The following is a 15,700-nucleotide window of genomic DNA, read 5'->3' on the forward strand; positions in this document are numbered from 1 at the left end:
TCTAATTCAGAAACTCTCATTGAAGCAGCAAATAAGGGACCTACAACTTCAGATGGGCCTCTGGGTGCGGGTGCTCCAGAGAGCCACAGGAGGTTGGGAGGTGAATGTGACACTGTGGCCTCACGCGAGCCTCATACATAGAAGCCTGACAAAGCTTTCCTTTTAATGCAGACAGGCAGCTGAAATGTTTTGGCTCTCCTCCAGACAGATACCCATGTACAGAGGATCTGTGGCCACAAGCAGCGACACTGAAAAATCCATGTTAACCAATTTTTTGTAAATTTAAATATGTTCAGTAGTCAATGGCTATTTTGAGTAATTTTTGCCAATTTGAAGGCGTGAATCGGCAACCACAAACATTGCTCACATGTGTCTGCAATTCCTCAAAATAGCTATGACCACATACAAATGCAAATATTTTGTTTAACGAAGAAAACAATGTAACAATGAATATGCAGTGTTTTTGAATAAGGTTAGGGGACGGGGGAAGCAATGGGAGAAAGCAAAGAAGCATTCATAGGGGGAGTAGAGCCTTTTTCCTATTGTCTGCGAAGGCACCTCTCCAGTCTTACCTTCACCCCCAAAATTCCTCCTACACATGGTCACACTAAGGCACCACTGGGATAGGCGAAACAGTGTTTTTCAGTTTAAACCTAGGAGTCTCTTTTTCTTCTGAGGGTATTTGTCCAGTGTTTATCAGATTTCACTGAACAACGGAGGCCTAAGTATGTGCTTTTCTACCCTTGTGTGGCTTTCTGGTTAGTGGCAGCTGATAGATTTTGTAATTGGAGGGGCACACATGTTTCCCCCAAATATGTGTGAATGACTAAGTGTAACGAGGGATACCGAACCAAATAAGGATGGTTTGCGGGGACCAAACCCCGAAGAATTCCTGTTTTAGATAGTGGGTTACAATGGTGCATTTTTCAGCAATTGGTAACAAAAAAAACACACACAGTTTGTAAATGCTTCTGTTGGGTAAATCAAATAGCCAATAGATTAAAGTCAGGCACAGTGCACAGGTGCATGTTTCTTCAGACTGGCTCACCATCATAGGACATCTTGCCACTAATAACAACATTTCCATCAAGAGTAAAGCACAAATGAATCATATAAACTTTGCATTGCTTTACTCTGTCTGAGTTGCTCTTGATGTCCATCTTGTTATTACGTGGCAAGTCTTGCCCACGCTGGTGGGTCTGTCTCTGGATATATGTATTACTCTGCAGTAAACATATATCCAGATTGTCATGGCCCATAAACATAGGCCAGTCTTACCACTAATAACAAAATGAGCATCAAGTGTAAAGCAAACACGAATAGGAGGGAGACCCAGGTGCATACCCTCTCTCACATAGGGAGACAAACTATAACCAAAGAAGTGATGGGTGGAAGGTTTTGCATTAATCTGAACCACTGGTGCTGCTCTGGGCAACCTTTCACAACATTGTTTGTTAGCCCATCTGTGCCATTGCAAAAGGAATCTAGCCATATGCAAATCAGCAAGGTACTGCCACCAATGGGAGCAGGCCTGCCAGAACTGCTAAGCCAGACCCCTCTACATGGTAACACAAGTAACTCCAGACATGTTTCAGCATTGCTGGACCTCATCAGTGAGGTGCGGCTGGGTTCCCTATTCCACAGCGTGCAAGGGGCCACGTCTGGGCATACACTCACTCAGATAGGGAGACAAACTATAACCAAACAAGTGTTGGGTGGAAGATTTTGAATCAATCTGTACCATTGGCACTGCTCTGGGCAACCTTCCACACCAATGTTTTTTAGCCTGTCTGTGCCGTTGCAAAAGGGGTCTAGCCGTATGTAAATAAGTCAGACACTGCCACCAATGGGTTAAGCCCTGCCTAAACTGATAGGCCAGGCCCCCTCCAAAAGGACACACAAGCAGCCCCAAACATGTTCCAGCCTTGTTGGGACTCTTCAGTGAGGTGCATCTTGGTTCCCTATGGCACAACGATCAAGGGACCCATGTCTGTGTATACTCTCTATCCCATGGGGAGACAACTTATAACCAAAAAAGTGATGGGTGGAAGGTTTTGAATTAATCTGAACCACTGGAATCAGAGCACTTTTCATAGCAGAGTAGAGAGGGCTAAATCAATAGAGGGCTACATCAATAGACCTACTATGTTACACATGCACATTAGGACATTTAGATCGGTTAGAGAGGGAACTTACAAGAGTACATGTGTTGTTGCCATAAGAGTGGGATTGCAATGTGGAGTGCAGTGGTGGGGAACTATGGTTTTTGTTTCTTTCATGAATATTTGTAGCTAGTTGAGTGGATGCTTCCAGAGCTGAAGTATCAAATGAGAAAGAGGGTGACTCTTTTGTATTTTTTTTGTGTTGGACTTTTGGATCTCAAGACGCTTTAGGCTGGAGTTAGAGCTGGTGTGTAGATAACCAGTGAGGAGTAATTTCGCCAGAAAATTGCTATCTTTTCCCAATAGAGGGCATTGTTGCACAGGGAGTTGAAATATAAGTAGCCTGGTGGCACAGTCATTAGACATCTCTATGAGTAATTAATTAATGAATCAATATTTCATAACACGCTCAATACCAAGTGTGGGAATGGGTTTCAAATCTGTGTTCCTCGGCATTGTCTTGCTTCCAAGACACACATGTTGCACGTGATCTATCCTCCTGGCCCCAGAGTAGGGGTAATCTTCACTGCTGAAAGATCAAATGCTCTGCAGCATGACAAGCAGCTGTGTGGCAGACGGTAGGAGTAGGGCAGGGATTGGAGCATTGTTTTTGCCCAGGCCAGTCTCACCAAGCGTGCTGAGGGCCAGATTGATATTCAGAACTGACACCCCTGGCAATAACACAAAGTCAATAAGAGGATTAGACTCTACAGAGTAAAGAGGGGCTAGGACAGCAGGCCAGGGTAAAGGAGGGATCAATAAAAGAATTCCTGAGAGGAGTTGGGGGTGAGGTGACATCAGATGAAAGGAGGAATCAGTGGCACAAAAGAAAAGATACCTCATTTGATATGTCACAGTATTCCTATTGTGACCTCTCTCTCTCTCTCTCTCTCTCTCTCTCTCTCTCTCTCTCTCTCTCTCTCTCTCTCTCTCTCTCTCTCTCTCTCTATCTGGCTCTCCCCTCTCTCTCTCTCTCTCTCTCTCTCTCTCTCTCACTCTCTCTTCTCTCTCTCTCTCTCTCTCTCTCTCTCTCTCTTTCTCTCTCTTTCTCTCTCTTTTTCCTGGGAAAAGGGTTAGAGTGTCCCCAATAAGCAACATTTTGTGCAGCAGTATGTCAGTGGTTCACGGCTCTGATGGTGACATGGTGGGTGCCGGTCTCATGTGAATCAGAATGAGGTGACTAGGGCAGATTATTAAAGTTAAGCTGGTTGTCACAAATCTTTCAATAACATATTTTTGGGCCTCATTCCGAGATTGGAGGTAGCCATGGCGCTAATAGCACCATGGCTGCCTCCAATAACAGTACTGAGTCCGCCCTCATTCAATGGGGACTTACCGGTCTAGTTGGACCTTTGCGGGACTGGTAAATCCCCACTGAAAATACCATTATCCATTCCCATTGAGCCCCCATAGGGCTCAATGGGAATGGGAAAGGTGCAAATAACGGTACCGCAATTTGCGGTACCATTATTTGCTCCCTGGACCCTTTGCGGCTCCCGCTAAGGCCACATGGTAAAACCAGGCGGCCTTAGCGGGACCTGCAAAGGGACCTCGGAATAGGGCGCAAAGGGATTACCGGCACCGGTGTCCTTACCAGTGCCCGGTATCCCTTTTCACCCAACTCGTAATGAGGCCCTTTGTGTTGCAGGAATTGGGGGTGGATTGTGACGGCACAGGGGATAATTGAGGGCGGTGTGGGAAGGTTGTGAACCCAATCATTGCTTGCAATGTATGTTTTTTATATACAGGTTCAAAGTGCAAGACCCAATCAAACACATGTGGGGAGATTTGTTCATGTTGTGTAATCACAAATGCTAATTATTTTTTTTGCTATAAAAGTTCCTTGTATAGGGGTGTTTCTTTGACAGCACCTTTTCATGCAGTTCTGTTCCACAATCCATTTGAATTTGCTGTCTCAGCTGCATCTGGGGCCCAGAATACGATTGTGTTACTTCTTGCACTGGTGTACACTCCTTTTTGACTACTTTTATAATTTTTTAGTTAGTTCTATGAGGCGACACTTGATATAATTTTTGGAGGCCCCTGCAAGCTATCTCTACCAATCGACCAAGGCAGGAGAATTCCAGCTGTGCTCCTGGAGGAGTGTGGGACAGCGTCCGTTGTCCAGTACAAATAGGTTTGTGGATGATACTTTCCAAAGGTCAGCCTGGTTCACTGCTGCCTTCACTCTGACCGAAAGTGCAGGCCTTTAGAGGGAGACTCAGGGGTCAAGGTAAATTAAGATTATCCTACACAGGATAACGGAATGTAGGTGTGCATGAAAGTGCTAGAGGCTTGAGAGACTCTTTTATGGTGTCTAGGATGCCCCCTCATTAGTGGTGAAGATTGCAATTGGCCAGAGTCGTATCAGATATTAGGTCTGCTGTTGCGATAGGGGGCAGGTAGAATGTGGCACATCTGCACTAGAGCATAGGGATGCGTAGTAAGTGGCAGACCTTGTTAGACAAGTTGGCAGTATTGGGCGGGGAGAGAAGTGAGAAAATATGGTAAGAGGACGGATATTCAGGGGTAAAGTTAAGCTCTAATATACATGATGGAGCACCTTTTTTAACATTATTGAGTACATGTTTGGAAGGCTATAAGAGAGCTGTACCCGGACACATTACATATTGTGTCCACCCTGGCTTGCAAAATGAAGCCTGACGAGGATTCCGCAGAAAACATACAGTCCATACAGGAAATGTGAACACAGGAAAATGAACAGTCATGGGATGAACAAATACCTTTTTTTTACCACATCTTAGTTAGGGGGCTCCCCATGGATGTGCAGGTTTCTTTAGAAAAGATAGTGGGAATGGAGGCATAGGGGTGGCCTGTGATACAAGCAACAATGATACACTATTGCAAAAGAAAGCAGGAGAAGGATTATGAGACAGTTGATAATGAAACCAAAGGAGAATACACATTGGTTCAGTGAAAATGGGCATCAATACACAGGGAGGGAGCAGTACTCACAGGGCCATTAGTGGTTCCACACGCTTAGCAAGGGGGGCTTCCAGTGGCCACGGTAATGCCGAATGTAGGTTACTCTCAGGTCCACCCAACGATCAATGGGGAACAATGCAGATGTAGCAGCAACCTGCATTCACAAATGTGCAGCAGCAGTAGCCAGGGGTTATGCAGGCATTGGAGGAAATGGTAACATGGGACAGTATCAGGCGGTAGGGTCTACTATGCACGTGGAAGGGTATTGGAATACAGGGGAATGACTACACATTTCGGGTTACAGTGCTTTGCATGTGGGAATTTTTGACATTTTGCATGAACATGCCTGTTCATCGCACAGGCAAAGCAGCCACAACAGACATATTTGCAGCAGACTCATCAACAGGTGCAGGTCATGACACAGAATCAACATACATACATGCAACAGACCCCACAGCAGGTGCAGGTAATGCAGCAGAAACAGCAATTACAGATACAGCCTGCACAGGCTCAGGATATTACTACACAGGTGCAAATGCAGGCACAGAATGGGTAAATGAGAGGAACTCAAGGTACGGTGAGCGTACTTCAGGCACCAGTGCAAACACAGATACCCAAAGGGATAACCATACTGGACGGAATATCATAACCCAATACTCTGGAGTGACAATAGTGGGCGGTAACCTATTTGCGTCATCTGCGAAAACCTTTTCCAAATAGGGGTGCCCACAGAGAATGCGAGTGTGTCCTGTTCTTACAGTAACTGAAGACCCCAAGAAAGAACCAGAGGTAGCATTTCAGATAGGAAAGAGGGGATTTTCCTTTCTTATAGATACAGCTGCATAAAGGAAGACGTATAATGTCAGAATTTCATTCTCAGAGAAGGGGATGGTGTGCACCAGTTCGGGTGGCAGTTCTGATTCATGGACACTATGCACACAGCACAATTAGAGGGATACCCATACACATATAGCTGTTTGTGTACAGAGTACAGGTGTTGTTAGGATGGTTTCCAGGGATCGGAGGGAAAGTATTTTGACTGTCCAACAAGTTTTTGTTCAGGCCTCATTGTCCCTCCTCAGTGAGCTCAGTCATAGACACTCTACTGTACTTTGAGGAGACGGTGGTACAAGAAGACATGATTATAATAGTTGCCAGTGAAGAGAACAACGTGGAGGGCTGCTCAATATTATGTATTGATCCCACATTGACATTAACAGGAGTAGGTGACACAGAGTTGTTTACAACAAAAGACAATCAAGAAGGAGAGGTAGCGTTCGAACTGAGCCTACCTTGTCTAGTACACATAACAGAACAGGCAGTGCCCCAGATGACATAGGATAACAAAACAGAAAGCATAGAATTTGCAGGAATATTTGGAAAAAGTGTCCAAGAATCTGTGGGCAGCAGGACCCAAAGATGTAGGAATACTCAAAGGGGCAGCAGCAGTACGCATCCAGGTAAAAGAGGGAACATTGTTTCGACGAGTGAAGCAGTACCCACTTTCACGAGAAATATATGAGGGCTTAGATGAGACACTGTATGCCCTTTGGCAACAAGGCATAATACATGTGAGACATCACCTTGCAAAACAGCTATCTATCTGATTAAGAATGCAAAGGGAGGGGTGTGGCGTTTCATACAAGATTTAGGCCCTCTGAATGACATTATTGATGCAGAGTATGTTTTTTTGTTTGTTTAGTATTTATTATGCACGCCGGGCCCGAGGGTATCAGGGCGCAGGCAATAAGAAGTCATACAGCTTAGTACACAAGTTACATTAGTTACAGGTAATATCAAACACCAGGTCTAGCAATAATTAGTACATAGGTGCAAACATTCGGTGGTGGTAGGAAAAATATACACAATAGACAGTATAGGCAATCCATATACAGAGGGAATGTATAGTTTTTTACACGTGTGGTCAAGTTCTTCAATATAGACAGTCAATATACGGAGGAAATGTACAGTTATTTACAACTGTGGTCGAATTCTACAAGTTCATTTGTCAGCATTCTCTAGGAGCCATGTAATCAAGTTTTGTCTGAATTTAGTGAAGGTTTGGTCCATTCTGAGTGAGGTAGGTAGTGAGTTCCACAGTTGAGCTGCTTTAACTGGGAAACTGGTGCCCCCAATAGTGGATAGTTTAAAGTGAGGCACCTGAAGGCAGTTAGAGTTAACTAGTCTTGTTGGTCTAGTGGACATTTTTCTAGAGAATCTTTCTATTAGATATCGTGGTGCTTTGTTGTTTAAGCTTTTGAGGATGAGGGACGCTGTTTTTAGTTTAATTTTCTCAAGTGTGGAAAGCCACTTGTATTTCCTTCTTGTTTCAGAAATATGTTCCTTCTTGGAGATACTAAGTGCAGCTCTAAGGGCATTATTTTGAAGTATCCGTATTTTGTTAGTAATATATTTATTCACTCCAATGTATAGGGCATAACAATAGTTTAGTATAGATATAATGAGAGCTCTAGCTAGAGTCATACAACTGTTAGATGAGAGGACGTGTTTGCCAGCTCTAATTATTTTGCATGTGTGTGCTGTTGAGGAGGCTAGGACGTTTATCTGTTTAGTGAATGTTAGGGTAGAGTCTAAGTAAAAACCTAATGTTTTTACTTCCTTGGCAACCTTGATGAGGTTCCCATCAATGATGAATGATGAGTAGTTTGTGCCAAGTCTGGTGAGAAGAGATGCGGATCCCACAAAGTTCTGTTTTGTCATCGTTCAGACAGAGGCCGTGTGTGGCCATCCATGCCTGAACAATGCTGTAAATTCTATTCACCAGTGCTAAATCCTTGCAGTAGTCCCGGTAAGTGGTAGGAGGATCTGGGTATCATCTGCATAGTTAGTGTAGGTGATACCGAGATGGTTCAGCTCATCAAACAGGGGCTTTGTGAATATATTATACAGGGTTGGAGAAACACATGAACCCTGAGGCATCCCGCAGGTGATGGGGATAGGGTCTGTGGCTGCAGAAGGTGAGAAGAACCTCATGGTTCGGTCGCTGAGGAAGGATTGTATCCATGCTATAGCCTTGCTAGAGAAGTGGGCAGCTGAGTCCAGGTGGCTACATAGGATGTTGTGATCCACCAATTCGAAAGCCGCCGACAGGCATAGGAGGAGGAGTAGTGCAAGCTTTCCATTGTCTCTTAATTTGTCTATTTGTACTTTGAGATCAATGGGAGCAGTTTCTGTGCTGTGTAGTGGCCGGAAACCAGATTGACGAGAGTTGGTTAAGTTCTAGGAAGTTCTGGATTTGGATATATGCTACCTTGACTAGGATTTTCAATAGGAATGGCACCGTGGTGATGGGCCTGTAGTTGGTCGGTATGGAGGGGTCTAGCGTTTGGTTTTTAAGAAGTGACTGTACCCAAGATTCCTTAAGATTGCTAGGTATCGTGCCAGATTTGAAGGAGACAATAATGAGTTTAGTAATGAAAGGTGCTAGATCCCTAGCAGCGTCCTGGATAAGTTGTGCTGGACATTGGTCGCCTTTGCAGTTGGATGGTTTGAGACCCAGTATAACTTTCTCAACCTCTATATTGGAGACTTTGGAGAAGTGAAATTGGGTGACATGTTTAGTTTTGGGTGGAATCGTTTTATTGGGAGGTGGTGTGGTGACAGCTAGTGAGGCCTTTTTAGTGCTATTTTGTTTTGGATGTTAGCCACTTTGTTGGCTAACACATATTGGATGTCTGAGCACCATGTTTTATCTTTGACACAGTTGTCCTAGGATATGATGGGATTTTCTAATTCTTTTAGAATTGCGAAGAGCTCCTTCATAATGGAATTAGCTTGCGTGATTCTAGTATGATAAGTATCTTGTTTGGCCAGGAGTATATCTCTCTTATATTGGGATGACATTTTAGTTAACATTAGTTTGTTTTCTGCAGTGGGATTAAGTTTCCGTGTAGTTTCACATTTTCTTTTGTTTAGTCTTAGATTGTTTAGGTGTGTGGTAAACCAATTGTTGAGCTGACTTTTAGGCTTACATTTTGTGAGTTTTAGTGGGGCGATGTTGTCGAGAGTTGTGTTCATCACTTTGTTATACTCTTCAACTAAAAGGCTAGTATCTATATTGTCAGGTAGGGAATTAAGGGTGGGCAGGATACAGGGGAGTTGTTTTTCTGCTGTAATATTTTTCTTGTTTCTTGTAAATGTAGGAGGGGCACGAGGTGCCTGTAGGGTAGATCTTTTAGTTGCTATTGTAAAAGAAAACTTGGGGTGATATGGAGGTTATGGAGACATTACAATTGTGATCTGCAACCCAATCGAGACTTCTCTCCTTAACATGAGTTGATTTTTTCACTCTCTGGGTGAAGCTTTGTTCTGACAGGATGTTAGCCGCTGCCGTAGCATGTTGGTCATGAGCATCATTAAAGCCTATGTTAAGTTCTCCTACTAGTAACGTTTGGGAGGTATCCTTTAGGTTTTCTGATTGAATCATAGAAAAGTCTTCAATGAAAGTATTAATAGGGCCAGGGGCTCTATATATAAGGTGAATGTTCAGCGTTTGCAAGTTGGCTGTGGGTATTTTAATTGACATAACTTCGCAAGAGTTGATATTCGGCGAGGGTGATATTCTCATAGAGAGATTGGCAGTGGCAATGATAGCTAGTCCTCCACCTCGGGCTTCACCTCTATCAGGATGGTGTAGTTATTTGGTACGGCTAAGGACAGTGCAGGTCCTGCTGCCTCGTGACGCCAGGATTCTGTGATTGCAATAAAGTCGTAGTCTTCTGTTAGGATGACTTCAGCTATTTCTGTGGCATGAGCGACTAAAGATCTTGAATTTATTAAGGCTCCTTTAAAGTTAGGGGTGGATTTGTCTGGGGACGGTGTGGTTGTGCTGCCTGTTTCGTCTGAGCAAGTGTGAGTCCTAGTTCTTTTTGTGCAGGGCTTGTTGTTCCTACTGTTAGTAGTGTGACTAGGCTCTAATAAGTGTTTTTAACGTGCTTTGCTCTGGCAGTTAGATATAGCCTCATATCTGATGAACGGGTCAAATATTCTATGTAACCGTGCTCGGAGTCTAGAATTTCTAAGCACAATGTTGCAGCGGGTCATTAGGAGAGGTGCGTTGGACTTATTCATAGGTAGTTTTTGAAACAAGGTATGGTTGTCCAATATATCTACTATCCTAGTTGGTGTCGACATTATGTAGAGTAGCGTTAGCATGAGTGTGTCACACAAGTAAACTAAGTTAGGCTATGGGTGCATAGTGTGTTAGTAAAACATACAATGTGAGAGTGCAGTAGCTTGACAATAAGGTGTTACCTTCACATGGAGTATGGCTGTTACTATAGGTGATCAGTGGCATTCGCTAGTGAACTAGACATAGGGTTTAGTCAAAGGTTAATGTGGATTAATATAAACATCAATTGCCTAGTGTTATAATGTTATACTAAGGATTGCATGTCTAGGAGCAAGTAGGCGGTGCTGCGCTGCTGACTAGTCCTAGTAATGTAGGCATCAACATTTCCTAGACACTTTAATAGAGTATAGACTAGAAGACAGTTATAGGGTTAGGAATTATTTGTAACTCTATACATAAACAGTATTATAACATATGAGTATGAATTGCTAATTTATACTCATCATATACAGTGGGCATCATATATGACAATCGGCACAATTTCACATAGTCATCACATAAATGTTATTGGGTCACGTTTGTCAGAGGTACACTAATACAGTGTGTTTCTCTGTTAGCAGTGGAGGCAACTGAGTATCTAGTCAGGCAGAGTTATCTTACTGTATGTAACAAATTACATAATAACATTTGGCAGCGTTCATTCACGTGTATATGCGTATGGCATGGCAGAGAGTGTGTCTTATGCTCAGCGCGATTTAATGGATTTAGACTTTAGCCAGTGTGTCAGTAAGTAGGCAGCTTACCACCGTTGTGCAATGTTGACCAAGGATGTATAAGAGTCGATCAGGCACACAAGGGAGACAGGTAATAGCAGTCAATAGGAGCCCGGGTGGTCATGGGTAGTAGGTAGGGCAAAATACATGTGTAGACTTAGAAATAGGGCCGCATTGCCGCTGTGTCCCGGGGTGAATAGGGGCAGAACATGGCCTTTTTCTTTCGGCCTTTGTCTGGAGGCCGCCGGCTTACGCCTAATTGGCCAGCTGGATATGCAGCCTGGTATCCTGGCAACAGCCCTCAGCCTCATTGTCGGGCCGCATTGCGCCCGCCATTTTGGGGCCAGGTGCTCAAATAAGGACAAGCTCAGGCGGCAATTGAGCAGAGCTTCGATCAGGGAGCTGCTCCGATGGTGCATGTGGGATTGCACCTTGCAAATCAGATCTCGCGGCTAGGTGGTTGGGGCTTGTGAGTACCTGGAGGATCCGGCCACGTGAGTGCCGGCATCTGCTAGTATTGGTGGTCGCAGGGCGCGGATGGTGCGGTGCTGGAGATGATGAAGGGGTGATGGGGTAGCTCCTGCTACAAGGGAGGAGGGGCTCCTGCCCGCTCCATGGGAATGGAAGAATGCTGCTCACTGGGGCAGAACAGGGCCTTTTTCTTTTGGCCTTCTTCTGGAGGCCGCTGGCTTCCGCCTGCCGGCGAACCTAATTGGTCAGCTGGATATGCAGCCTGATATCCTGGCAACAGGCCTCAGCCTCGTTGTCGGGCCACGTTGCGCCCGCCATTTTGGGGCCAGGTGCTCAAATAAGGACAAGTTCAGGTGGAAATGGAGCGGAGCTTCGATCACGGAGCTGCTCCGATTGTCCGTGTGGGATTGCACCTTGCAAATCAGATCTCGCAGGTAAGTGGTTGGGGCTTGTGAGTACCTGGAGGATCCGGCCATGTGGGTGCACACCTCTGCTAGTAGTGGTGGTCGCAGGGCACGTATGGCACGGTGCTGGAGATGATGAAGGGGTGATGGGGTAGCTCCTGCTACAAGGGAGGAGGGGCTCCTGCCCGCTCCACGGGAATGGAAGCATGCATTGGTTCCCGCGGATGCACACTATTTGCAGTGGTTGTCTTAAAGAATGCCGTTTTCTCCAATGCACTACACCCAGACTTCAGGTATCTCATTGCCTTTACGTATAGGGGGACACGGTTTGAACATACTAGAATGCCTCAGGGGTGCTGTGAATGGCCTAGTATCAACAACAGAGTGATAGACATGGATTTGAGCAATTTGCAGGTTGCTAACATAGTAGTACAGTATATTCATGATGTATTGGTGTGAAGAAAGACAGAAGAGGATAGCAGAGGGGGCTCAGTGACACTACTGGTACAAGATGGACAGAGAGAAGTTACAATACTGTCAAAAACAGGTGGTGCACTTGGGTCAGATTGTGTCAGCAGACAGGAGCAAAATAATGCCAGAGATTGTAGAGGACATACACAAGACCCCACAACCAAAAACAGTGAAAGAGATGCAGCAATGTTTGGGTTTGTGTAACTATTGCTGAGCATGGGTGTTTGACTTCTCTACATACAACAGGCCATTGTTGCAAACACTAGCACAGAAAAGTAAAACTCATATAAAATGGACAGATGAGATCAGCAAAATTTTTGATAAGCTAAAATATGAGTTAGCAAACACACCAGTGTTAGCAACTCCCAATTACAAAGAGAAGCTTCACCTGTTTTCACACTCAGATGGAAAAGTAATGACTGCAGTACTGACACAGAAAAAGGGACAGGGACACCCGCCACTTGCGTATTACAGTGGATCATTGAATGCAGTTATGCAGGGACAATTCCCATGTGAGCGAGCACTTGAAAAGGCTCCCATGATAACCGCGGGGTACCCGGTAGTGTTGTATGTGGAGCATACATTGTTTGCCATACTGGAAAAAACAAAATCAACACTGACAACTGAGAGGTCTTCAGGATACGAGTTAATACTAATTTACGCAGCAAAAGAAGTGATGAGGTGCAGGACAATAAACCCAGTAGAGTTAATTACGGAAAAAGTAGAAGAAGGAGACTAAGTGCATTACTGTTTAGCATGCATCGACAGCACTGAAAGTAACCGTCTAGTTCAGGAAGAAGTGATCGAAACGGGGGACATGAATTTCATTGACAGGAGTTTCAGCATTGATCAATCCATGGGGCAAAGGCACTCAGGGTGTGCAGTGGTGGGGTATGGATGATGAATACAAAAAGGGGAAAAATTGATAGTGTACTCACAGACATGACTACCAAACCATTACTCTGCACATGCAGCAGAGCTAGTAGCATTGATTAAAGCACTAAACATGTCAGAGGGCTAAGCAGTGAACATCTTCTCTGATTCAGCCCATGTTACGTCTATAGTGCACTCAGCACTAGCAAGGTGGGAAAGGAGATGGTTTCAAAGAAATTATGACACTCCCGTCCACCATGCAGCATTACTGGGTGGACTATTAGAAATGTTACCACTCCCGGTAGAAATATTATTAATAAAGTGCAAAGCCCATACAGGAGGGCAAGATTTTATCTCACTAGGAAACAAATGGGCAGACAGATCAGCGAAGGAAGTGACATAGCTGCCAGAAGGAAGATATCTCTAATAGCAGTACTGAAAGTTTGCAATGAGAAAGATGCATTTCCAGAATGTTTCAATGCAATCCCAGTTTTGCACATAATTGAGTTAGTGGTAGAAGCATCAGATGGTGAAAAGGAATTGTGGTAAAAGAGAGGATGTTCTCTGTCCCCAACTGATTTAGTTTGGCAACATGATACCACAGGAAAGGTTGTCATGCCAAATAAACGATCACAATTGACATTAGAACAGCTTAAATATCCTTCCCACGTATTGAAAGAGCATGTGACTGCATTGATAAGTGAAGACTGGTTTGTGCCAAACCTGTATGAATGAATGAGTAATTGTATGATATGCCAAACGTTTTTACCAGGTCACACTTTGAGAGTTGTACAGGGAACATTATCATTACCGGATGGCCCCTTTTACCACTTGCATATTGATTACATTGATATGCAAGAGATTTGTACATCTTACAAGTGTATGCTTGTAGTGGTGGGTCCGTTCCTGCATTGGCTTGAGGCAAGTCCCTTTGCCCGCAATGATGCCCGCTCTGCAGCTACATTTCCTGTGAGAGAGGTGTTCCCAAGGTGAGGGATACCAGATAAAATTCCCTCAGATAATGGGCAGCATTTTGACAATGATTTAATAAAGGAAAGTACAGCCCTCCTATGGATAAGACATAAAATATGCACGGTTTACCATACTCAAGACAATGGTTTGGTAGAAAAGATGAATGAACTGCTGAAAAAGCGATTGGCTAATCTTATGCAAATGCTAAAAAAATCCTGGGTGCAGTGCTTGCCACTTGCTTTGTTTGCATTAAAAAATACACTTGTGGGAGATCAACACTTGACTCCCAATGAGATTGTTAAAGGGAGAACAATGCATGTGGCAATTTTGACATTGCGTACAATCTCTGATGCTCACTCTACCTCTGCTATTCTGCGGGGGGGGTGGATTCGATCTGTATCTTAAAGAACTTACCAAGTCCCTAATCTATACATCCTTGCAGAAGAGGCCTAAAAACAAAAGTGGACAATCAGGTGATCCCAAAAAACATTCCCCGCTAACAACAACTTTTTTTCTGGGTGATCACGCCTTCATTCACAATGACGTGGGAAAGAGGAGTGCTTCACAGGCCTGCATGTCATCATCTATTCAATGCCAAAAGTACTTAAACTCCAAGGAAGACACGGATGGGTCCACATCACGGATGTTCAGAGAGACAAAAGTACTGTCTCCCAAAACACAACATAATAGGAAGTATTACGAGTTTTCTTTTCATTTAGTAAAAGCCCTTATGGGCGTGAGGGGAGAGAGAGAGCAAATGGCACATGCTATGTGCGCTCTCCCATTCGAGATGTAGTTGGAATGTCCAAGGTTCTCCTTCCCCAGGTAGTGTCCTATGAGGAGGCGGGATGCCTAAAGCACCTATCTCTCTGTAGAACCCAATGTTTATTACAGGGGAAAAAAGTGTTCACTGGGTGAATGAAGGGGAAAATGTATATGAAGAGAACAATGTAAAATTAAGGTGAACGCTTCAAAATCAGGAAACAAGGTGGAAAGTAATGTAATATGCCACTGAAGGCCTTAGAGAGGGGGAGTTGCAAATAAGAAACCATAAATGAGTGCAATGCACAACTAAGGAAGGGCAGAGTGTCCCCAGAGTGAGCAGTTTGGTATGAGGACAAATGGGAGGGGGGAATAAAGCAGTGTCATGCTGAAGGTCTGGTGGGTTTTGAGCAAAACGTGGTAGCCATGTTGATGACAACTGACGAGCAACTTGGGGAAAATATTTTAATGTCTTAACATGGTTACTTCCCTTTGTTTTTCAGTTCGAATGGGTCCATATTCCTGGGGACTAATTTGGGTTGCACCAAGAACATGCAGAATACAGCGCTGACACAGGGGACAGCAGCCATGATGGATCTTTGGTGGGCTTGCGGATCCAAAGCATATGCCCAAATTCCACATGACTGGAATGGAATCTGTGCAATCATCACTTTGCACAGCCCTGCACTTGTGGTGCATAAAAAGAGCTCTGCCATCAAGATTGCACTGCAGGGAAAAATGGCACAGCAAAATGAGCACCAACGAGTAGTGAGA

The sequence above is a fragment of the Ambystoma mexicanum genome, chromosome 10 (assembly GCF_040938575.1).
Source record: "Ambystoma mexicanum isolate Mex_15411 chromosome 10, UKY_AmexF1_1, whole genome shotgun sequence".
NCBI classification, from domain to species: domain Eukaryota; kingdom Metazoa; phylum Chordata; class Amphibia; order Caudata; family Ambystomatidae; genus Ambystoma; species Ambystoma mexicanum.